The 26,061-nt window shown below is 43.2% G+C and overlaps 1 protein-coding gene across 1 annotated transcript in view; it reads right to left on the reverse strand.

Annotated features, from left to right (window-relative positions):
- The window catches only part of HUWE1 (HECT, UBA and WWE domain containing E3 ubiquitin protein ligase 1), a 119,340-nt gene that overhangs the window by 91,577 nt on the left and 1,702 nt on the right, over positions 1 to 26,061 (reverse strand). The window contains exon 2 of the mRNA XM_048487617.1: positions 25,471 to 25,614. The gene's annotated coding sequence lies outside the window, so the exon portion shown is untranslated. The remainder of the gene's footprint in view (positions 1 to 25,470; positions 25,615 to 26,061) is intronic.

Here is a 26,061-nt window from a genome sequence, read left to right on the forward strand (position 1 = left end):
TTATGTCAGACCCAGCCCTCATACACAACATCCCAGGATCAAGATCACAGGTGGAAATCTCAGGGGCCTTACTGCTTCATGCACCGCTCAGATTTTGCCATCTGCTTAACATGCTAGAAATTCTGAAAAACAGCGCTGATACTGACTCAGTTCAAAACCTGCCTATTACAGGGAGCTTCTCCTTCCCTTGTAATGATTCTATACTTCCTAGATCTCCTCCCTCTGTCCCCAGAAGGAGCTCGGCTATTGGAATAAATGTCTCATCAGGATTTTTTGGGTTGCCCACCCAGCCAATGGTTTCTGGAGCACTTGCCTGATCTGCCAATGCCCCACAGAGTCTGCCTCTCCCACCTTCCAGCTCATGCCATCATTGATCATATGGGCCAAATGGAGTAGCCACTGTGTGTGGGCGATGAACTGGTCATTGTTATTTCTGCCATGCCTAACATACTTGTAAAGTGCTCTACAAAGGAATTTCTCGATAATTTCGGAGCACTCCAGGTACACCTGATAGGGAGCAAAATTCAGCCTACTCTCATTTCCTGAGCAGCACCAGCCAAGACCTGGAGAGGCTCTAACAAGAATGCCTTCTTGCACAAGGGGGGAAAAAGCAAAGCAAATGAGTTTTCCACAGGCAATACAGTCAAATTGCTTTTGCTCAGTTTCTTCTGTACTAAACACCCACACAAGACGAGGCCATGTGCTCTGGTGCAAGCAGCACAGTGGTGCACTGGAATACACACCAAACACTTTGCAACCATAAGCCTCGTGGAAATGGTTTGCGTGTGCTTTCTTTCTTCCGTGCCCTACAAAGCGGTATTCTGGCACCATCAAGTGGTAAAAGTATGAACAGCAAGTTAAAACATTGCTTGGTTTTTTAAAAGCAGGAGGTGGGGCCTTCCTTCCAATCCATAGTACCTCCTGTTTATAAGCATGTTTACTACCTGTTGGCTGGACGTTCATCTCCTGTAAACTACTGCTTCCTTCTTTTCAGCCAAACAAATTGTCTCTGCTGTTATACATTGAAATGTCCTGCTAGCACTACTGATACTACAAGCAAGCTAACCTAAATTTGGATGGTTGTCCTTATACAACATGACACCTATAACTGATTGCATGATGCAGCTGGCCTACTTAGAGAAAAACTCACTTCCTAGCTGGTAAGTGTATGGTGCAAGATTTTTAAAAAGCAAGGTTGTTCACACAGAAAGCATTAAACATATTCTAAAATGTCTTGGAGTCTGATATTTGCTAAACAGATCTACTCCACAACTGAAGTGAGTCTTACATTATAAGAGGGCACATTCAATTTTCTTAAACATATCTATTGAAGCACACAATACTTGCTCAATAATGTACTGTAAAAATTTGTGTGCATCTTCGTAGGAAGAATTACTATCAGAGAGATCTGGGCAAATGTGAAATTGCCTGATTGTCCTTACTGTACATGTTCAAGGCCAAAGCAAGCCTGATTATCTGAAGACCTGAGAAGTTTTCAGAAGCAAGAACCAGCAAGTTACCAGACAGTGTACCCCCTCCCCAGTTTGCAATGGCTGTTAGGCAAAGTTGTACATACACACAACATGAGAAAATGGCAACATTTGTGTAATCATGGACTTAAAAGTAGAAGCTCTCCCTAGTGGATGATGCAGGCTAGCATTTCATAAAAAGATGTGCTAGACTGCAATGCATGTGAGGATTTCCTAGTTCTTAACCCCCAACGTTCAGACGGTAATTTAGTAAAAGCCCTGTGGAGCCACACTTAATACATCTTCTCAGAATGCCAACAATCAACAGGAGGCACAGGTAAGCAACGACAGACTGTACCCACTTACAATGCTATATGCTATCAATAAATTAACACATTAACTATTGTATTTAATGTCTAGAAATTTGGTTAATACACAGTAAGGTAATTCCTCTGGTTTATGATTCTTCAAAGTGTAGTGAGAGACTAACAGGGCTTCTGAAACCCATTTTTCAATTCTTGACACATGTTCTAAAATATGTATCTTCACTTGGCAACATGAGCACCCCACATACATTTTATCACAAGGACAAAGGAATGGATACACAATAATTTTGGAGTTAGAATTGGTAAAACCAATTTTTTCAATTGGTTCATAATTTTTAAAATTTCAAGTGTGGCTTGAAATATGTCATAGACAGGTGTCAAAAGACATTCATCTCTGTCACTAACTGACAAGTTGGACACCCACCGCACTTAAAGGGTCCATCAAGCCTAGAATCATGCTGGAACAGCTCTCCGACCTCAGCTCTAACCAACAAGTCTGCCAAGCGTTTGTTCCTTCGAAATCTAATCAATGGTGGCAACTCACAACCTGGGATTGTGAGCCCAAAACTTACATATAACCCCCTTTATTGATTGAAAAAAATTCAAATCCACAAGTCAGTCTATATTCATTTGTCGTCATCCCCCGCCCCCGAAAGCAAGCAACAAAGAACAATCCTGTCAGTGTCTTACGACACCTTGAACAATCATAAAGCAGAGGAATTAGTTATTGCATATTCAAATTTCCAGACAACATAGATGACTTCTTCAGTAAGAAGCCTGGTTCACAGACAGACTCAACACTACTGAACCTGCTGGACTGGACTGCTCTTTGGATTTGTCATTTATGAATGTAGCATCATTAGGGATGATCCAGCAGTAAGAAGTTTGGAACAAGCTGCTTGGTTTGATTCAATTAACTCTGTGGCCCCTTCCGCACACGCAAAATAATGCGTTTTCAAACCACTTTCACAACTTTTTGCAAGTGGATTTTGCCATTCCGCACAGCTTCAAAGAGAATTGAAAGCAGTTTGAAAGTGCATTATTCTGCATGTGCGGAATGAGCCTGTATTTCGCTATTTAAGCTGCTTTGCCTGAAACTGTCTTTGGGATGTACACAAACTTCTGAGAATCTGGTGTGACATTTCTGCAATTCATCCCCATATGGGAAATATAATATAATATTATAATATAATATATAATGCACTTCATGTCTTCCTCCAGTTTTGTTGTTCATATATTATTACACAATATATTTTGTGTAGGCTGTAGCATCCTTTGTGAGCACCAATTTATAATAATTGTAGAAACACGATGAAAATATTTTCAAAGATCTCATCAATTCCTTTGTCATATATGAGGAATTTCTTCATTTTGTAAATTATTTCTTGACACCAACCTCAGAAAGAATATGAAGCAAGTCTTTACTGGTGACCTGCTGTTCACTGACAGCGGTACAGGTTACTACACTATATGGTGAGAATGCAAATTGCAAGGAGCTCCAAGCAGACCTTGATAAATTAGGTGAGTGGGCTAAGAAATGGCAAATGCAGTTCAATGTAGCAAAAAGTAAAGTGATGCACATAGGGGCAAAAAATCCAAACTTCACATACACGCTACAGGGGTCAGTGCTGTCAGTCACAGACCAGGAAAGGGATTTGGGTGTCTTAGTTGATAGTTTCATGGGAATGTCAACTCAATGCATGGCAGCTGTGAAAAAGGCAAACTCTATGCTGGGGATAATTAGGAAAGGAACTGATAATAAAACTGCAAAGATTGTCATGCCCTTATATAAAGCAGTGGTGCGACCGCACTTGGAGTACTGTGTTCAGTTCTGGTCGCCACATCTCAAAAAGGATATCGAAGAGATAGAAAAAGTGCAGAGAAGGGCAATGAGGATGATTGAGGGACTGGAGCACTTTCCTTATGAGGAGAGGCTGCAGCGTTTGGGACTCTTTAGTTTGGAGAGGAGACGTCTGAGGGGGGATATGACTGAAGTCTATAAAATTATGCATGGGGTAAAAAATGTTGACAGAGAGAAATTTTTCTCTTTCTTTCTCACAATACTAGAACCAGGGGGCATTCATTGAAAATGCCAGGAGGAAGAATTAGCTACATACTAAAGATTAAGGGGATGGTACACCCACAATAATGATAAGAGAAAATTTGTACCCACCAGGCTGAAGACTAAAAAATCACAAGGAATTTTATAGCATCATAGCAGTGTTGAAAAATTATTTCAAAGCAATTTTGTACAATACAGGTACATAGGAACACAGTAAATATTTTTCTTTTTTTCCTTTTTCTTTTTTTCTTCACGCTCTGCAAAATTGTTTTTTCTTATGCCTCTCGCCTCACCCCAACGTGATTATATGTTAGAGCATTGAGAAAAAAATCCCTGTTCTTTGCTTAACAGCCTTGAAAGTTTCACGAGGTCAGTAATTATCTAGATTCTGGCTAGCTGTTTGCTGTTATTGTGTTAAAAAAGAAAAAAAAATATTTACTGTGTTCCTATGTACCTGTATTGTACAAAATTGCTTTGAAATAATTTTTCAACACTGCTATGATGCTATAAAATTCCTTGTGATTTTTTAGTCTTCAGCCTGGTGGGTACAAATTTTCTCTTATCGTTATTGTGGGAGGAAGAATTAGGACAAATAAAAGGAAACATTTCTTCATGCAACAAGTGATTGGTGTTTGGAATATGCTGCTGCAGGAGGTGGTGATGGCCACTAACCTGAATAGCTTTAAAAAGGGGCTTGGACAGATTTAGGGAGGAGAAGTTGATCTATGGCTACCAATCTTGATCCTCCTTGATCTCAGATTGCAAATGCCTTAGCAGACCAGGTGCTCAGGAGCAGCAGCAGCCCATTGCTTTCACATCCTGCATGTGAGCTCCCAAAGGCATCTGGTGGGCCACTGCAAGTAGCAGAGTGCTGGACTAGATGGACTCTGGTCTGATCCAGCAGGCTGGTTCTTATGTATATACCATATTCATTACAATTGATTAAAAATAATATATAATAATTCATAATGAAGGCATACTTTATTGATTGATTTATGGATAGTAGGTACAATCTGCTGCTTCTGATACTGACCTCAGAATGCAGACAAGTTTTCTCCTGGTTATGGGACAAACTTTAACTCAATGCATTTGTCAAAGGAGTCACACAGGCCATGGATTCAGTTTTAATGTGTTATGTTCTTAACTCAGATTTCACTTTAATACAGATTTACCATAAATCTGGACCATGAACATCAAGATTCTGAAAAATGATTTGATGGTTCTCATTGATTCCAATATCGAAGGGGACCGATCTGGCCCTAATTTTTGTGTACGTGAGTAAATTACTTTAGTAAATTTTATACATGGCTCACACAATAATTAATCTAAATTACTTTTTCTTATTTTTTCCTTTTTTTCAATTTTAAAACTTTGGTAAGAAATTTTATATTTTGAATGTTTTACTTTATGGTGTATATTTTAACCATCTGTACCACTGAAGGGTGGCCAAAACATGCTTGGTTTTAATGATTTTTTTTACTATTTGTGATGTGTTAAAAGTTTTGGATAAATTTATTATATGTAACCCACGTTAATCAGTGTGGTATAGTGGAGTGGTTAAGAGCAGCAGACTCCAATTTGGAGAACTAAACTCGATTTCCCACTCCTCCGCATGAAGATTGTGGGGAGACCATGGGCCAGTCTCACAACTCGTTCTGCCCACGCAGAGGCAGGCTATGGCAAACCACCTCCCAACCAAGGTCTCTTGCCTTGAAACCCTACAGGTCACCCATAAGCCTGCTGTGAGTTGACAGCACATGCACACAACCTATCGGTATTCGTTCTGTTATATTACCGTATGTACTCGAGTATAAACCGACCTGAATATAAGCCAAGGCACCTAATTTTACCACAAAAAACTGGGAAACTTATTGACTCGAGTATAAGCCTTCGCACTTGACTCAGTAAACAGAAGATTTGGGAGCAAGATGAGATAGAGTTGCTTAACAGAGTTTGCATCAGGGATGAGCAGCTTTCCAGCACTCTAGGAACACAAATGAACCACTGTTTTCCTCCAAATGTAGAATAATTCTGGGATTCATAGCCATGCCAGCCTAAACTTTGCTCCAAAGAAAGCCTTTGTCTTCAGCAACATCAATATTTGGCAGTAAACTACTGTATGAAGAATTGTATTCATCTAGAATGCAACGCACCAATAACCATTAGGAGAGAAATGCCTCGGTTTCTTTTAACACACACACAACCTAGTTGTAATGCTATGCAGGCTGACCTTTCAGCTTGTTTTTACAGCTCTCTAGTGAGTTAGAAAAAAAGTAGCAACATGCTTACCAGATCCCCATAGCAGCCTCAGCTCCGGCTGCCATCTTGGAATTACCATATATACTTGAGTATAAGCTGAGGGGGGCTTTTTCAGCATAAAAATGTGCTGGAAAAGTTGGCTTAAACTCGAGTATATACGGTAGGTCTTTTATCAACCTTCCTGGTTACCTGGTTTTTCTGAGATGATTTTTTCCATTTTCTGTTTTGTTTACCATGAAACTGTTCAGTTCAGGAAAACTGAAAACTTAAATCCATTCATTTTATAATTGTTCAAAGCATCCATGTCTAGCAATCTATCAATTAGAACATAAGAAAGAGCCTGCTGGATCAGACCAGAGTCCATCTAGTCCAGCACTCTGCTACTCGCAGTGGCCCACCAGATGCCTTTGGGAGCTCACATGCAGGATGTGAAAGCAATGGGCTGCTGCTGCTGCTCCTGAGCACCTGGTCTGCTAAGGCATTTGCAATCTGAGATCAAGGAGGATCAAGATTGGTAGCCAATTCTTTCCCCATTGAAATAGCACCTAAAATTAGGGCACCGAGAGCAGTCTAGTTATGGTTATCCATGCTGTACTGAACAACCTGCAAGACAGACAAGAAACCTAAGATACTGGAAAGATGTCTATACTAGCAATGAAGTAGTTACAAACTCTATTCAGACTCCCATAAACAAAAATGTCCAGACCCCACCTCAAGATGATCATGCATTTACACATGCACCACAACTACCTCTTGCCCAGGTAATATCTCCTTAGGTCTTAAACCCAATGTGTGTTTTTCTTGGCCACAGACTCAGCAAATCCCCACAATGCACCACACTGTCGCAGCACTCAGCAAGCCAGATGGATGACAAGCACTTTCATTCACATGCCAAGTCAAGTCTCGTGAAAAGATCAGCCGTGAATTTTGTTGCCATGGCACTTAATCAGAGGACTGTATTAATGCATAAAACACATTGTGTGATCTACTAACCTAGTACTGCCTCATTTCGTATTTTCTGTTTTGCTGTTTTTAGCTTAGCACACCGGAGTCAGGATTTTAAGCCCTGCATTCTTTGGTCAAATACCTGGGCTCCAAAGAAGTGCCACTATATTCTATCTGCTGCAGGCAGCAGACTATAAATCCCAAAACACGATGCAGTTTTCAGACTTGAGGATAACTCTCAAGTCATCAAATTGGCATACGGTTACTACGGATTACACAATCTGAGAAAGAACTCCTCTTAAATGTACAGTAAGAATGGGCAGAGCCATTTGATGTTGATCGCCATCCAAAACAAGATCCTGGAAGAACTAAAACCTAGTGTGATATAATGATGCGTGACAGACTAGGGTGTAGGAGGCCCAGATTCGAATCCCTGCTTTGTCATGGAAGCTTGCTGGGTGATCTTGGGCAAGCTGCACACACAGCCTAACCCACCTCACAGGGTTGTTGAGAGGATAAAATTGGAGAAAGCTGTAAGCAGCTTTGGTCCATCAAGCTGACCTAACTGACTTGCTCTCGAGTGAGAGGCAAGAAATTCAGGCACACCAGAAGCCCAGAGATGCCCTTATATCGCTCCCATTTTGGTACCTCATGAGGACGCAGGCAAAGAGCTAATCCATAAAAAAACAGCAGACTGGGGTGGCGTGGGTGTAAAGAAATGGGGCTTGGGAGAGGAAACAGCGTGGATAAATAAGAAAAGAGAGAACTATCAGAAGGAAGCTGAAGGGGTGAGGATTTGCATATTAATTTGAAAAAGCCAGCCAAGTCTTTGGCTACAGGCCTCTGGTACGCACAAAATGCTGAGCAAGTATATTTCTTCAGCAGACTGAGTGATAATATTCTGCAAGAACTATTAAGTTTTAGAGCTTTTAAGTTATGGTGAAGTTAACTCAGTACAGGATCCTTACAAGAAATACTACAAAAAATAAGAGGAAGCTACTCCGGAGTCAGATTTCACTCGGCCAATCATTTTGTATTTTGCAAACCGAACCTTCTGCTCTGAGGTAAGGAGGGCATCTTGATCTTGGGTGATTCTCACTGCTTTCTTAGGGAGGCAGGATTAATTTTGCTGCTTCCTGTCTCCTGTGTGGGAGCCTCCTGAGCCCAGTTGGAGTACTTCCCAAGCTAAACCAAGGACAGGAATGAGTATTCCACAACACAGAATGTTGACTAGAACAGCTGTAAGAAACACAGCTGAAATGAAGAAAAATGTGAAACCAAAGAGAAAACAATATTTGTGGGACATTCACAGTTTTGTGTGGGTTCCTTGCTATCGTCCCTATCTCTTCAGTCCAACGTTATGACCATACTGGGGGTGGGGTGGGCAAGATGCCCTCCTTCTCTCAGAGCAGAAGGAACCTTCACAGTGAGCATTCAAGGTTCCACTCTCACTCTGAGCGGGACAGCAACTTGTTTTTGGGATTTCCAATAGCGGTGTCCTTCAATTTGGGTGGGAACTAGTTATCATCCATGACCTGTTCCAGCACTCTATGCCCAAAGGAAGCGCCAGTTGATGAGAATGTGTTCAATTTGTAATGCCTGCCAAAAGGTTGATATGGAGGGCCATGTGGTCACCTTAGATTTCCTCTGCTGAGGCCTGGTGGGTGAAGGCTGTGCACTGCACCAAGTGCGCTATGGTGCCCGGAGGTATAGGGATGTTGCTGACTGTGTAGGTGGGGCAGATGCCTATTGCTGATCTGGAAATTTCTTTTCCTTATTTGGGGCCGACAAGGAAATGGAAGGAAAGTTTGTCTTCCTGACAGGCGCCATATGTTGGACGTCTATCCCGAGGGCTCTTCGCATAACTAACATAAGACAAGGCTTTTCTGTAGCATGATCGGACCACATACAGAATGAAAGTAAGTGGATGCCTTGCCTTCTGTGGAAGATGGTGTTAACTTGGGACTGCAGGTGGGGTGCAATCAGAGCACCACCTTGTCTTTATGGAATATGCATAGACCTTTCCTGGCCGATACGTTTTGTAGCTCTGATATCCTTCTAGCTAAAGTCACTGCTGTCAGAGACAGAGCCTTCATGCATAACCTCTTATGGGGAACTTCTGTAAAGGTGTAAGGGAGCTGTTGTGACAGCTGATAGCACTACACGTCATCACCACAAAAGAAATCTGTGAACAACCGGGGGGGGGGGGGGGGCTGCCCAACCCCTTTGAAGAACAAGGTGATATGGGAATGCCTCATCAAAGGAACCTTCACCACTTGGGGTATGATGGTCCATATCTGGCCAGTAGCTCGATCAGACCTGGATTCAATAGGTTAAGATGCTTTCCGTGTGGAATTATATGTGCCTGGTGGCTACTTTCCCAGAAGCCATGATGGCTTCTGCTACTTCTGGAGAATAGCTGAGTTCTTTGAGCCCTTGCCTTTCAGTGCCAAGCCAATCTGGATGCCACGCTGGTCCCTGGTGAAGCAAGTCTTGACTTACTGGCTTATGCCATGGAACTTGCATGGATAAGTCCACTAGAAATGGGAACCATGGTCTGCAAGGCTATTCTACAGACATAAAGATAACTTCTGCTCACTGCTGAAGTATCTTTCACAGGTAACCACAGTGGTCCATCAGGCCACAGATGTTAACAGTATCTGTTTATTTCAACCAAGGATGATGGTATCTGGAGAAGAACAATGGTACCTGATGATCGGAGGCTGAGGCAAATATGTCCACCTGTGGGGATCCAAACATGTCCACAATTAGTTGGAAGGTCTTCTTCTTGAGCAGCGATTCCCAACCAGGGTTCCATGGTACCCTGGGGTGCTGTGAGCATGTCCCAGAGGCACCGCAGCAACACTACCGCCCCGCCCCCTCACTTTTGCAGTGTCTCTCGCAGGCACCAGCAAGGATATGGTTCTGGCCCAGGGGGCAGGGCCTGCCACAAGGTCAGCAGCCACTTCCCACCCCCATGCTTCCCTTCACCCTGGGAGGGGAAGGTGGGGGGTGGCAAGCAGGGGAACTCGGAGGGGAAGGTGGGGGGAGGATGGCAGGGGTACCGTGAGATATGAAGAGTGAGGTCAAGGGTACCGTGATGTCAAAAAGGTTGGAAAACACTGTTCTTGAGAGACCACCTGTTCTCATCCATTGCCTGTCTGCCTGGGACTGATTGCAGATCTATTTCTTCCTCTACTGACTGCAGATTTATTTCTGCCCATGCAAGGATGCTTTTCACTTCTTGATGAAGGATAGAGGATCTGAATCCCCTCTGCTTGTTAATATGAGCCTTGGCTGAGATGTTGTCCATTCAGATGAGGGCATGCTGGTCCTTGAGATTTCAAATGTAAAGTTAAAAATGCTTTCTTGTTAGTCCTCAGTTTCAGGGCATTGATTTTCATCTTCCTTTCTCCTTGGGTTCAGGGACTGTGAGCAGGAAAATTGTATAGAGAGGCTCCTCAGCCAGGTAGAGTGGCATCCTTGAAGAATTGTACAAGGTTCTACTGGATATAAGAAGAAGAGGAAAAGTTTGGATTTATATCCCCCCTTTCTCTCCTGTCGGAGACTCAAAGGGGCTTACAATCTCCTTGCCCTTCCCCGCTCAGAACAAACGCCCTGTGAGGTGGTTGGGGCTCTGAAAAGCTGTGACTAGCCCAAGGTCACCCAGCTGGCGTGTGTGGGAGTACACAGGCTAATCTGAATTCCCCAGATAAGCCTCCACAGCTCAAGCGGCAGAGCGGGGAATCAAACCCGGTTGCTCCAGATTAGAATGCACCTGCTCTTAACCACTACGCCACTGCTGCTCATCAAGTGGTGGATGTTCCTTTGATGAGCAGCAGCTGGCCTTGCCTTAGTTTGCTGGATTTGTTCCACTAGATCATGCTAAATCTCACAGGTAAGGACAGAGTCAATTTCTTGTCCCTTTTTTGGAGAATCTCCAACTGGTAAGGACGGAGGAACCACTGAAGAGGCCTGGAGTGTAGTCATGCCCACAGAAATGATCCTATGCATGATATCATGAGACCCTGAAGGTATGCCAGGGACATTAACTGGACAGACTTAGCCTTGGTAAGACTGGAGATCTTGATCACCTTGTTCTCCAGAAGGAACAACATGTTTGGTAATGACCCTAACATGTTCTTAGGGTGTCCATAATGACCCCAAAAGCAAAGTAGACTCTGTGTCACTCTGAAAAGGAATGGGGCTGCTTTTTTCTTTGTTCAGGAGATAGTTGTGGTACTTCAAGATCTGTATGGTACTGTTATGTAATCTATAATGGCTTCTTCCCTGGCAGGTGAGCAGATCAGAATGTTGTCCAGCCCTGGGTGAACCTGAATTCCTTGACTTCACGTCAGCACCACAAGCATCACCAGTACTTTGGGAAAAACCTCAGGGAATCAAAACCAGGCCAAAGGGAAGGGCTCTTGTGTAGACAGGGATATATATGTAAGTACACTTCTGTGACTCTGTGACATCACAAAGACTCCCAGAATCAAGGCCTCTGCGATGAAGTCTCCATGCATAAGCATTTGTGGGGCCCAAAACTCTTGATGTATTTTTTAGGTTAAGAATAACTCCCAAGTCCCCACTTTTCTTGGGAACTGTGAACAATATGAAGTAGACTGCTGCGAGATGTTTGCATGGAGGAAGTGGATCTGTCGTTCATACCTCCAAGGATGGTTTATGACTGCTCTAGCTGCTGTGTGTTTTTCCTCCCAAGGAGATGTGGGAAAAGGTGGGGGGAGGAGACTGATGATCTCTATGCCATAGCTGAACTGGAAGACTTGATGAACCCACTGGCCTGGTAGAGACTGCAGCCACTGTGTTTGGAATTCCTGAAGTCATCCCCGCACAGGCAGGTGCCCAGCTTCACAGTTTTCCTTGTCTGACTGATCTGTCAGTCCAACAAGAAGGAACGTGTGACAAGCTGCTGAAGTGTGGACCCTCTGTTACTTTGCCATTGCATTCTCCTCTGATCAGGTCTGGACTGTGACAACATGTATAGGATCAAAAGGAGTATGGTAAGAAAGTTCTCCTGTCATTCTCCTGTGGGTTTTTAGGTACACCCTTCTTCTTGTCTCTGGTCTCAACAAGGTTCTTATAGAGTTTGTCCCCAAACAATCTTCCACCTTAGAGTGAGGGGTGGCATGCAAGGGAGGGGGAGGGAGGGGTGGCATGCAAGTGAAGGGGAGTGAGGGAGAGGATGGGAGGTAGGGAGAGGGTAGCATGCAAGGGAGGGGAGGGAGGGGGAAAGGCCCCAGCATCTGGACATGGCCCACCCACCCTAGTGGAGGGAGGGGGAGGGGAGGGAGTGATGGGTGGCATGCAAGGGAGGGGAGGGAGGCATCAGCCATCTCTGCGGGTTTAGAGTGAAGGACTGTTTGTTTGGCCCTCGGTCGCAGGGTGAGCTTTGTAGAGGATGTTGCCACCATTGAACAGACTGTAAAAGTTCACAGCATCCAGTTATGTGACTGATGAGAAGGTGAAAGCCTTGAGGATGCCACTTACTTCCTCATTTGCCCTTCTGCTGTTGCTGGAGATTCGCTGGCTCAATTTCTGAACCCAGGTGATTGGGCCGCTATAGATAAAGAGTTGCTGTGGCCACTGCTTTGGCGGTCAATGTCATGGCCTTGTGGTCCGTCTGGAAGGCACAGTCTGGAGAGCCCTTAATGGAACCAATTCCATCCTCCCAACAGTAAGTCCATGAATTGCAGAGCCACGATAGGAGCATCCACCAATGGTACTGGCCACAATTCCACAGCACTTGGGGCTAGAGAACAGAGTTTTCTTGCAGCACTAGAAAACTGCCTTCACTGAGCCTTTCAAAGTACTCAGGGAAGGAAACTGACTTGTCAGAGAATGGCAGGCTTGGAAAGTCTACTCTTTACGTCTAGATCTACCCACCCCCACCCCCTGCTTTTGCTTCCTCTCCAAGATTAAGGTCAATAAGACTGACAGTTTTTCCCCACTGATTAGATGGGTTGGTTGCTCCTCCAGCATGAATTCTTCTCAGAGGAGAACTTCTTCTTTCTCACTGTCAGACATTGAAGGGAAGGGGCCATATTGCCAGAGGAGAGGCTGGTATGAACGCCTGCATAAGATGCCTTTCTGGCTGTTTTTAATAGGCCACTGTCAGGATCCTCCATTTAAGAAGGGGCCTGTGGCTCTCAGACCCTGTGCCTAGCCATGGAGACATGCAGCAGACAGGAAGTGACAAAATTAATCCTGCCTTCCTGAGCAACCAGTGGGAATCACTCAAGCTCAAGATGCCCTCCTACTCAGAGCAAGAAAGCCACTGTGCTCACAGGAATACCAACAAGTACATTCAATTAATGCATTAAGACCAAGCCAGTTATCTGACGTCTTTAAAAATAACAACATCTTCCAGAATCTCCTCCCATATGTTCTGGAAGCCTAATCTAACATCTGGGAGCCTAACCACCACCAAGTTGGCAGCCAAAAGGGAATGTGAGTGAGATGCAAGACTGATACCAAGCCACTGGAGCTTTTATATTCATTTCTGGGATGCTGCATAGACCAAGGGCCTCCTAAGGTTGCAGAGAAGCCCTTACAGGTGTTTATTCACTCTGGGTTAAAAGGTGCAAAATCAAACAACATCAGCTATGGGATGACCTGGCTTTCCTCGTAGCCTTGCCTCCCAAACATTCCCTCCAGGACACCCTGCTGCCAGATCTATCTATCTGCATGCAGCTCATAACCAGACTGAACTGTTTTCCTTGTGACACTTCCTACTGCAACACTAGATCGAGGCCTCAGGAGATGAGCAGAAGGAACACAAGCTGCCCAGCCCATGGCACAGATTTCCTGTTTTTGCAAAAATCTTCCAGGGCAAAGGTAAGTACAACCCCTGAGGAATGTTATGACTAACAGGATTACAAGCACACAACATCAGTGGTCCACAGTATGGCATTATGCTCCCAACATAACCTGAGCATTATTTAAGCAGCTATTTATGATTTTCTTGCCTACAGTGTGGTACAAGAAGGAAAGCCTGTGCCACACTCATGCTCAAAACCCCCAAACACCAAACCTCTGAGTGAGGCTACCTCAAGGATCACCCTCCAAATCACAAGAAATTCACCACAGAAAAAATACCTGATAAAGTTAAGCAAAAAAAATTTCTTTCAGCCATCAGGGCAAAGTTGGCATCTGGATAAAGAGGCCGGGGGGGGGGGGGGGGGTCATCATGCAATGAAGTGTCATGCTTCTGTTAGTTTTCATTACAGCCAAGACCCATGTAGCGCTTCTCTTAAATTGTGAGGTCTTGGGCCCAGTAAGCTGTACTGAGCTTTACAAAGATAGGATAACTAGATAAAATGCCCACCTAGCACACCTGAATCCATCATCATCATCCAAGAGATGCACATTCAGAAAGCCTAGGGTTTTTTTAAAATCTAAAACCATTTTTTCCTAGGCAATCTGCAGTCTCTGGGGAAGACATGCAATTGATCAAGCAGTAAGGATTAGATTTTCTGCATCTGCATCCAAACTTAATTTCCTTATTGCTGCTTTGAAGGAATAAAGTTTTAACTTGTTCAGGTAAGGGAAGAGTCACCACAGAGATCAAAGGGTCCAGAGGACATCTGCCACTCTTCCTTAAGCCAATGGTGAATGAAGTTCCACGATAGCTGGAATCAGGATGATGCGTTTTCAATGAATGAGATGATCGGAAGAAAAATGTGCATTGTTCAGAGAAAAGATCTGAATACGTGAGAAAGTTGAGGCAACGTGAAGAAACAGTTTAAATCTTTGTGTGCCATATTATGTTTTTAACACTGACTCAGCAAAGACCTGAAACCCTGGTTAGGATCCCAAATGTTGTCTGTTGAACTAAGTTCTACCCTACAGAGGGCACGAACAGTGAGAAAAGTGAGTCAGGTTTCAAGGAGAGAAGCAGGTAAGCAGCATTATTCATCTGGTGCAATCAAGTCATAGTTTAAGTACCCAAAAGTAATTGCTTGAATCTGATGATAATTTCAGCATTCGAATTTTGTCTTTCCCCACTAATGTAGCCCAAAATCCCCCCCAGGGAATAGCATGAGGGTGAGTTGGGTGTGTGCAGCGGGGGGGGGGGGGGGGGATTGGCAAAACTCAAACACTTTCTCGGCCCACAAAAATCTGTCCTCTATAGACTAATGTATCCTTATCAAGTTGCTTTCCTGGTTGACTTTTAAGACCCTACAATGAGTATTTTAAAAAACTAGCTCATGCTTTCAGCAATCCCAAGACTTTTGTGACACACCTCTAATAACAGAAATTCACAGACAGGATGTTCATCACCCAGATATGAATGCACAGCTAACTCATTCAGATCACAGTAAGACCTTTGCTCAGTAACTAAAAGCAAATTCAGAAAAATAAATGCATACACCAATCCCTATTCCATCCGGTATGAACAACTCCTCTTGTTTAGACTGAAAAGGCCCTGAAGGTAGACATGGTCACCTAGCTTTTGGCAATGTGAAAAGAACCACCACAAATCCATGAGCCATCAACTAGAAACTGCTTCTAAACAGCTTGTTGCCCTTGCTTCCAATTCTCTCTCCACCCCATCTGCATTTCCAGCTAACAAATGTAGGTGAACAGACCCATAAATCATGCCTGAAGCATCCAGGCCAGACACACGCTCTGCACATCAATATCACTCATTGCAGATTTCTATTGGCTGGCTCCCAATCCCACTTCTTGACAGTATTTTGTCTAGGGCAGAACTCCTAAACCCCACCACAAACCATCAGGTCTTTGGATTTAGCAGGGATCTACCATGTGCAATGTTGTTTTTTCTTCTTCTACCACATAGGAGTTCTTTTTTGCTCTAAGTTCCAAAGAAGCATTCTAGCTTGCCGTGCCAAAGTTTCCACACATCTGATTTTAAAAGGCAGACTAGAGGAAGTTGGTGTTTAATAACTTAATTTGACAAACCAGCGTCAATGTCTGCTCATAAGAAATAACTGGCCTTCCATAAAGAAAAATCAATATGGAGGATCTGCAAAGGGATTTGCCAACCTTTCCTCAATACCAGACAAATCCCAGTTATAGAAATGGGAGATGAATCAATTTTAAAAATTTTAGACTGTCAGAACAGTTTAGCCATCTCTCATAAGTACGGGGGGGGGGGGGGGGGGGGGGGATGCTCTGTAGCTCAACATGAAAAGCATATATATATATATACTAGATATATAGTAAGCATATACTATATATATAGTAAGTTACAGGGGACTGTAGCCAAATGCAGAAGTCCGAAAGCCAGCATGGCACAATGGTTGAGAGCAACAGACTCTAATCTGGAGAACCAGGTATGACTCCACAATCCTCTACAGGAACAGCAGACTCCTATCTGGTGAGCTGAATTTGTTTCCCAGCTCCTACACATGAAGTCTACTGGGTGACCTTGGGCTGGGTGACCTTGGGCACAGTTCTCTCTTAACTCTCTCAGCCCCACCTACCTTGCAAGGTGTCTGTTGTGGGGAGGGGAAGGAGTCTGTAAGCTGCTTTGAGACTCCTAACGGTTTGTTTGTTTATTTATTTATTTCAAATTTATATCCCACCCTATCACCGCAGGACTCAGGCCGGGTTACAACACTAAACACTAAAACAATCAAATAAACTTTTAAAACAACATACAATAAATAATTAAAACCAGTAGATAACAATACTGGGTGCCAACATTAGTAGATTAAAGAAAAGCAAGGTACAAATCCAAACTCCTTCTCTTCTTCCAAGTTGATACAAGCAACACTCATGTTACCAGGCAAACCTCCGAGCAGCCAATTACCCCAGTCAGCGTATCTCTTTAACAGCCAAGTCAGCAGGCCTGCAGACCAACACATGAACTTGCCCTCCTTTGCACACATACAACATCCCAAGACATGATAAGAAAGACTCCATTAGGCCTGCTGCTGCCACACAACAATATCAGGGTTAACACACACGAGTTTCCACATTTGAGCTCCAGCAAACTCATATTCTTCCCTTAAGTTTGAAGCACAACACATCTTTGCATAGAAAAGTGCCTCACAGTTTGTTACATGATTGGTCCTGGCCAGTGGTGGGATCCAAAAATTTTAGTAACAGGTTCCGATGGTGGTGGGATTCAAACAGTGGCGCCACTGCACACACGCACCTCCAGTCCCTATTGGGCAGGGAGGTTGCTTTAGTAACCCCTTCTCAGCACTCAGAAAAAAATAGTAACCACTTCTAGAGACGTGGTGAGAACTGGTTGGATCCCACCTCTGGTCCTGACCCATCAATCCCAGCAGCATAAATGGACCAGCAGAAGTCTTCCCCAATCTTGTCACCCAAGATGTCTGGGTTTGGAGACTCTCTGCATGTAAGAGCCCATACTTAAGCTCCAGCTCCTCCCTCAAGTAGACATGCTTTGTATTCTGTCAGCGAAATAAAAGCTACATTGCAGATAAGGCTGGTCTCATTTGCCATACTATAGGTGAAATCAAGCTATTTCCTCAACATCCAAGCTTAAAATGAGGGTTTCACCCGACAACAGAAACAGCTGTGATAATTTGCTGGGCAAAGTTCACATTCCACTCAAGAGCTTGGAACTGTAGTTGCACAAACTGAAATAGCCAATTTAAATCCAGAGGTAATCATTCCTTCGGGACAGTACAACTTGAGCCTTCCAGTGATCAAAGTCGCACTGGAGGCTCCCAACTCTGTGCAGAAATTGGCAAAAAGTAGGAAGATAGATAAGCAAGGACATTTCTCTCCCAGATAACACATCTTGCCTTGGAGTGTAGAGCAGGGGTCCCTAACCTTTCAAGTCCGTAGGTACATTTGGAATTCTGAAACAGGGTGGTAGGTACAACCACAAAAATGGTTGTGGCAGGAGGCAGAGCCAACCACAAAATGTCAGGCAGAGGGTTACCCAGAGAAAATGGCACCCAGGGCAACACCTGCCCAGGCGCCCCCCCTTACCTCAGCCAGCAGAGGAGAGCGGTAATGGTCTGGGGCAGCCTGGTGGGGCTGGGCTGAGGGGCGCTCGGTGGGCCCACGGCAGGCTCCCAGCCCGGCTGCTCCTTTAGGTCACGTGGGAGGAGTGATTTTGCACACACCCCACGTGACCTGATGGGTGGCACCCAGGGCCAACTGACCCCTCTCCCTCATGTCCCTTTGGCAGATATGGCCCTGATATCAGGAAATGAGGTTATGCATAACTTTAAGCAACTCTGCATCGCTTCATGGAGAAGTGCTGCTTAACAGGGTGCCATTTAAACCAAGCATATTTTAAAAAATATTTTCCTTGTGCTTTAGCAGCAGCTATGGCTGAAGCAACTTTTAAAAACTCTGTGCAGCCAGTCAGATCTCCTGCTAGCCAAAAGCTCCAGCTTTTCTAAAACTATTTGGCAGATGCCAGCAAAGGTGCTGGCGGGTATCATGGTACCCACGGGAATCACACTGGGAACCTCTGGTGTAGAGTAGAGAAACGGGAACACAAGCCCTGCACCTGGTCAACTCGGATCTTGAATTGACATGCTTTTTCTGGATGTCTGGATCTGTTCAAGATACACTTCAAAGGCAAGTATCAGAAATCCCAGAAACTTCTCTGCTGCAAGAACACAGAAAATCACCAAAGAGCGCAGCTAAATTTGCAAGATTTTCCTTTCAGACTTCCTGTGAGGCTTGCTACGCACCTGCTTCGCCATTTCAGCAATTTAATTTAAAGTTTACATTTCATTTCAGGAACACAACACATCAAAAACCCCTGACAGGCCAAACCAGCAAGGCAGGCAGCGTCCAAGAGCAACAGAACTTCCAGCCACCGCCCCCCACTTTGCAATTTGTGACTCATACTGTACTCACAACTATAGAAACAGCAGCAGCATCTCTAGAAATCTGTCACAGCACCAACACTCTACAAAAAGTAGGTTACAATTCTTTACTGAGTGCTAGAATTCCCTTAAATGAGAGGGGGAAAGTCTTGCCTTGTTAGGTTACAGTAGCCTAAGAAACTGGTGCAAGCTTTTGGGTCCTACAGTCTGCCAGCATAAGGACCCAGGGATCTCTGTGTGAACATAATACATGGTATTCTTTAAAAAGAACTTCAAAGACAGGCTAGATCTGAATTAACAAAAGCAAGATAAGGCAAGCCCCAGGGCTTTACAGGGATCTTGAATTCCCAATTCACTATGATTTCCCATGTCCGGCAATACCCCACTCCTTACATATGTTAACTACTTTGGCTGTATCTGCAGCTTCCTATTGCAACTCATTCTCTTACCTGATCTGCACTAGGTTACATTTTGACTGCCTAACCGTTGGGAGTGTCTCCTGCCCATGCCCAGTGAGCTGCATTTTTGGATCTGATCTTGTTTTGAATCAGCCACCCTTTGTAAGTTCCTCTCCACTTTTGTGAATATATAAATAGGCTCAATGGGTTCGTGCCTAGGCATCTGAAGTAGTACATTTTGACTCACAAAAGCTTCTGCTGCCAAACATTTTGCTGCTCCTTAAGGTGCCACTGGACCTTCCTGCTTTATTGTGCAAGAACTGCATGTCTCCTCTGCTTTCCCCTCCCCCACTCCCAGCAGCTATTTCTGACCCTGGGAAAGGTGATTCCTGAAGTCACAGGACCTACATGGAGTAAACAGCCACATAAGTCAGTGGGCAACAGTGAGAAAGGGGCAAAATAACTTCCTCCTGCCTCCTCATTCAAGGGAAAGCCCTGAAGAATTGTGGGCAGCAGTGCCTTCAGCTGTTGGATCCCTGGATACAACCTCTTGTTGGGACAGTCCTAAGAATGCCTAAGTGGGGCACTGTCCTGCCACACCCATGCATGTACATACTGAGTCGAACATAACACCTGATCTAGAACACACCCAAAGGTTTCCTTTGGCTTCAGAAAGCAGGAGAATATGGTCAGTTTGCTCACTGTTACTAGCTGAATTTCATTTACTATGATGAAACTTTGATGAGCATTCACAAAAATCCAAAGTTCTCTGAAAATGGTTTTGAAAGCCAATATAACTGAAGTACCTAATAAGTATGTTTCTACCAACATCGATCTTTCCTCCAGGTAGCAGGAATTGCTCCATAAGCCTAATTATTTTGCAGAAACCACAACTGACTTGGTTTGGCTCAAATCATATATTGAGCATTTGATGCAGATACCAGAGGGTCTGTTACCTCTGAAGTTAATCCTTTTGGATCCAAAACTTGCACTCTATTCATGAACTCTAGAGATAGAAAACACTGTTGGCATTAACAATAGAAAACAGATCCTATGTTTCAGTTCTACAGACCTGTTGCAGTTCACCAGTTTTGCTAGAGAATTCAGAACCATATTCTGGATTTTACATACTCTAAAACCCTCACCTCATTTTTAGGCCCTGCTAGTACAGACTGCTTTTTTCCAATAAAATTTGGTTTGACCATGTTCTTGGCTGAATTCTAATTATTACATACAAGCGCTCCTTAGTCTGGAATCTGCTCTATTGTTAAATCTGAATGTTCCTTGTCCTTGAGGGTGAAGCTGAGATTGCAGACTTCCTTGTTTACCAAGTCTTTGATCTTACCTTAATTCAACATGATGTTTCTATCCAGGCAGTTCAAGTAATGGGAGTTTATGATCCACAAACGGTTACACTAAACAATTTCATCATGGTTTGGGAGTATAAATTCCAATTTGAAGTATCAGAATTTGGGTGCTGGAACAAACAGAGGTTGAGACTGAACATGGCAGTCTTCAGTCTCAGCTCAGTGTACAAGGGAAAATGAATGGAGAAGAGAGGAAGAACACCAGCATGAATAGAAACCAAGCTTGAGCTTGTCCCACAAGCGAGTTTGTTTGTGATATCCTAATACAGGTCTTGCCTGTTTACAACTTCTCCTTTGCACAGTTCATCTCTAATACTGTTTGTCTTGGTGAAGTGCTGACCTCTACTGTACGTTGCTACAAGAAGGCAGACTTAAAATAATCCATGTAAAGATCTGTGTTATAAACAAAAAGAGTAATTCACCCAAAGCCAAGCCATCAGCAAGCCACACAAAGGAAAAAGTTTACACTGAAGTTTGAACTGGAATTGCCTCATTTCCCCTTGGTTTCATATTTCAATATAGTCACAGTTCAAAAACTTGAGTGATGCCACGAAGGGCCAATATTAAGACACACCTTTTTGCCATCAAGGCATTGCCAACTTATGGTGACTACATAGGGTTTTCGAGGCAAGAGACTAATGAAGATGGTTTGCCAAAGCCTGCCCCTGTATAGCAACACAGCACTTCCTTGGTGGCCTCCCGTCCAAGAACTTAGCAGGGCTGACCTGGTTTAGCTTCTGAGACCTGCCAAGACCAGGCTAGCCGGGCTACTAACGCGCACTAGATCAGTTATAAAAATACTACAATTTGTAGACTAGCAGTCTACAAATAAGTGGAAATCTTCAGATTATTATTACTTTTGTTGCTCTGATTCACAGAAACCTGAGTAGACATAAGCAATTTATATATATTCAGCATTTGTACACTTGTTTCTCAGCTTATGTTAGACACTAAAAAGGCAAAGGTGGGGACGACGACAACAGAACCCAGCCAAAGAAACATGATGGCCAAGGTGCAAAAATGTACAAATGAAGACAACAAAGTAAATGTATACTTAACAATGAAAGCAGCACAATACTAATAATTTTTCCAATGCTAAATAATCAATAAAATAACATATATTACGAATAAATATTTGTCACGTTGTTAGACCTATATATACACTTGTACATAGATAGGTTTATTAGTTATTTAGCATTGGATGAGCTATTTTTAGAACCTGGTCCCTCATCTTACTCTGACTATCTGTTTATTTGCGTTTGTTGTTGTCCCCAGCTACCTCTAGCCAATAAATAGTACTGAAGGATTGTAAAGGCTTAAAAAATGTAAGTGGAATGGAGATACGGGCCAGTCACTTAATCTCAGCCTAACCTACATCACAGGGTGGTTGTGAGTATAAGATGAACAGAATGATGCAAGCAGCAGTAGGTCCCTGTGGGGAGAAAGGTGGGGCATAAATTCAACCTGTTTTTCTAGACAGCCCTGAATGAAATGCAAAGGGGACTCTATAGTGAAAACAAGAAAGTTATTGCTAAGCATAGTGATGCTGTAGTAAATCCAAGAGAATTTCCATCTACTACCAACTGAACTATATTCATACTAGCCTCTGCAAATCACAAAGAAGCCAGGAGCAAATATTTAAAGGAAAAATATTTAAGGATCTAGTTACATAAAAGTAACCAGTAACTATAATGCTTACCATTCCTTACACATTTTAATTGATTTTTAAAACCTGTTCCAGTGTGGGTGCAATTGGATGGGGGTGGGGGGAACAGACCGATGGACACCAAACTAGACTCCTTAGGCTTTCCAATCCAGATGCCTGCAGAGGCAACTTCTTTGGCCCTGTTTGTCAATGATTGCACCTTCATGCTGCTGGAGTTGGAAAGTGGCCTCGAAGGGCTGCATCTCTTACAGCAACCTTGGACCAAAGACAAGCGAAGAATAGTCTCGCTAGCCCCTCTGGGCTTGGAATCACAGTGAAATTACCCATATGCAGGAACATCCACTGGAGAGCCCCTTAAAAGTGCCTATAATAACTGGGGTGCTAAAGATTTTTTTACAGTTACAATTCAATTGCTAAAAACAAAAGGAAAAAAGTGCTTCTGTGTTTTAATTCCACATTTAAAAAGAAAAAGTACTTTGACAGCTTGGGCTTTCCTTATGTCATGCTGTCCCAAACATTCTAGCATCAAACAGCCATCCTGAAATTGCAAAGCAATCTAAGACTAGCTTCCAACAGAAGTAAGCTCTGAATTTTGGTTTGTGAGTTTGCAAGTCACTCCAACAGCCAGATGTGTTAACCTGGTCAACAAGTATATCAGGTTTTAGCAACCCTACTATTATGATACATCAAACTAGGAGCCCCACCGTCAGAAGGCAGAACTGGCTCAGTCAACCATACTGTATCTACTGAGTCATTCATATAGTTTTAAAGAAGCTGAGAAACATGTAGCTACTCAATACCCTCCTGCAAAGGACAAAATTAGTTTCTTCAATGGGGGTGACAAAAGGCGGGCATTTATAAAGGTGCTTACCTTCACGTACAAAACACTGGCTGCCTGCTTTGCCCTTTCTCTACCAGCCAACGCTCAGATTCCAGCATCAGCAATTTCTTTCAGGGTTGAAGAAAAGGCATTTAGGAATTACATAGGCAACTCACACAGGCATCTCAGTATATCATGTTTGGAACAAGATTGCTAAACTGTCTGTATCATATACGCTTAACATCTGGATGGCATGCTCCCAGTTGAATTCATAGCATGATCGAAATGGTAGCATTAGGACAGAAGATTCCAGCCTTGTAAACATTAAAATTCTGGATCTCCTCTGGCTAAGCGGGAATGGAAGCTTTGCAAAAACCAGCATCTTCTCACCTAGGTCATAAATGACCAACACCTGCTCACACTTGCCTGTTAAGTTGGAGACTTGTTTGCTGAAATACAGAGTTAACACTGGGAATGTTCAGAAGTTAAGTTTAGGTTTTCTAGATGTCGTATTATCAGAACAGAAGCACCAAAACGACACCAACCACAGGTATGGAAAAATACACCTCCCAGTGACAAAAAATCAGAACCCACCTGAAACGTATCCCACACTACTATATTTCCAGCCAACGGTATTTATATATCTGTCACTTAAGACATTCTTTGAGTAAGGCCATTCTTTGAGTAAGGCCATATATCAAGTCTGTCCATAGTGGGCAGAGACAAGACTCCTGCTGGACTCCTGTAAAGGAACTGGTCCATATAACCTCATGCTTATGAATGTGCAATATATAAGCTCTGGGCAGTCAGGAGAACTATAACCAAGCCAAATTATCCAAAGCCAATTTAAATTTCTCATCAGTTAGTCACACTTGTACACCAGCAAGTAAGGAATTTACGCTTTAAGAATAGCTTCCTTCCAAGCTGGGGGAAGTGGCATACCATGAACCTTCATTTAGTTAGCTTTCTCCCCACCAAGTAACAAATATTAAAAGATTCATATGTGATGCAACATACCATAAAACATGTTCAATTATTTGCTATTTCTACTATTATTATTTGCTCTTCAATAGCTCACTACTTCCGGCACATAGGTCATCACTCAGTGGCCCTTCGCAGCCCTGAATTAAACTAATGCTATTGTGATCACTAACTGTTTATAAACACTATTGGAAGCTCTCTGGTTGGGTGAACAAGGCTGATCTTTAAATTTTGCCTTTCCTATGTTAAGTACACATAGCTTTGTTAGGGAGGAATAAACATTAGCACAAACATCCCTTTCACTGCAAATTTTCTCTTTAATGTGCCTTTGGTGAACAATAACAATACACCGCAATCAAGAGAAGCTGTAACTCTCCCTAACAAGTAGAAGAGGTTCTTCATGGGAGATTGTTCTGTTCGTTATTTAACTGTCATTAACCATGGCAACTAAATGGAATCTTGATCAACAGGTGCAGTCGGCCTTTAAGTATCAGAGGTGAGATAAACCAAGGATATGGACATCACCAGACAGTGCCTGTGAGCTTCCACTGACATCTGGCTGGTCACTATTGGAAATAATGACGAACTAGTTGGACCTTGATCCAGCAAGGGAATTAAGTTCTCCGCTTAATAACATCTTCACTCACATCTGGCCTCCAATCAGAAATAATGGAGTCTTCATATTATGATAACACTTCAAGATTTGTGAGAATATTTATGAAAAATGGGATCTGGAAAACAAGCTATCATCATTGCACCAGGATGTCAACATTCTCACATATAGTAAAAAACCCAAGTGAACTTTTAAAAAAATCTATACAGCAAGACAAAACTAAAGTAGATATCAAGCACACCTTTCAGAGCCCCAAGCCTTTTCATAGACGCAGTCTAATTACTGATAACTTGTAGGAAAAGCAACATGGTTTTTAACCCCTGGACCTGATTCATTTTGTCAAGATCCAAGTAGTCCATGAGGAAGCAGAGCCTTGTGTCCAAGACTGGAGAATGAAGATGCAAGGCTTGTGTTCAGTGCTATGGTCTGTCGCCTCTTTAGGCCACTGCTTACAGTTCTGAGTAAGCAGGAAAGGGGTATAACTGTACCTTACACGCTCATGGCATTAACAGCGTGACGAGAGATTCCCAGTACTAGATCTATAAAACTATGGCCCATATATACAAAGGTCAGTAAAAACAAAAGATAGACATTATCACTTTGATACAAGAGACCATTGACTAGGTCTTCCCCCCACATGCAGAAATCACAGGTAAGGCTCCAAGGAGTTTCTTAAAGAACAGATGTCAAGACTGCAGGATGCCTTTTGTGGCGGAGTGATTTCAAGAAATCACAACAGAGAAACAGCACTGACCTGGAATCACAGCCAATCCATACTTGGCCTGGTCTGCTATCCAAGTCACTGTACTGGCACCTTTGCCTCACCCAAGACAGCCAAGGGTAACACCTTCCAGTTCCTCAGTCACACTAATCCACTTACGTCAGACTATTTTAAGGCCTGCAACAAAAACACACTGGTTAGTACAGGACTTCAAGCATGCTGAGCTATTGGGTAATTTCTCTAGAGGTCTTCAGGTAACAGCTTCAGGTAATCAGCTTCAGAAACAGTAATCTAACTTCTTTCAACAAGAATCTCTCCAGCAATAGCTAGAAGAATGTAGGAGACAATCAAGGATATGCTCAGTTCACTAATAAAGTGGCCCATCCTGTCATCCCAGTTGTTGTATAGGACAATTTTGTTTACGCATTCTGATTCCGAAGTAAAACAGCCCAGATTCTTCTGGCCTGACATAAGCAGAGCAGAACTAAGAAATGGTGCATATTCAGCACATTACTGTGCCATTTCTAACATGGTTTTGAGACACAACAGAGACTGGATATGGTAAAAACGGACATTCAGGCAATATACTAATAAAGTGCAAGTGTGAGGCATTAACAGCACAAA

This window comes from Sphaerodactylus townsendi, linkage group LG03, assembly GCF_021028975.2.
Source record: "Sphaerodactylus townsendi isolate TG3544 linkage group LG03, MPM_Stown_v2.3, whole genome shotgun sequence".
Taxonomy (NCBI): Eukaryota; Metazoa; Chordata; class Lepidosauria; order Squamata; family Sphaerodactylidae; genus Sphaerodactylus; species Sphaerodactylus townsendi.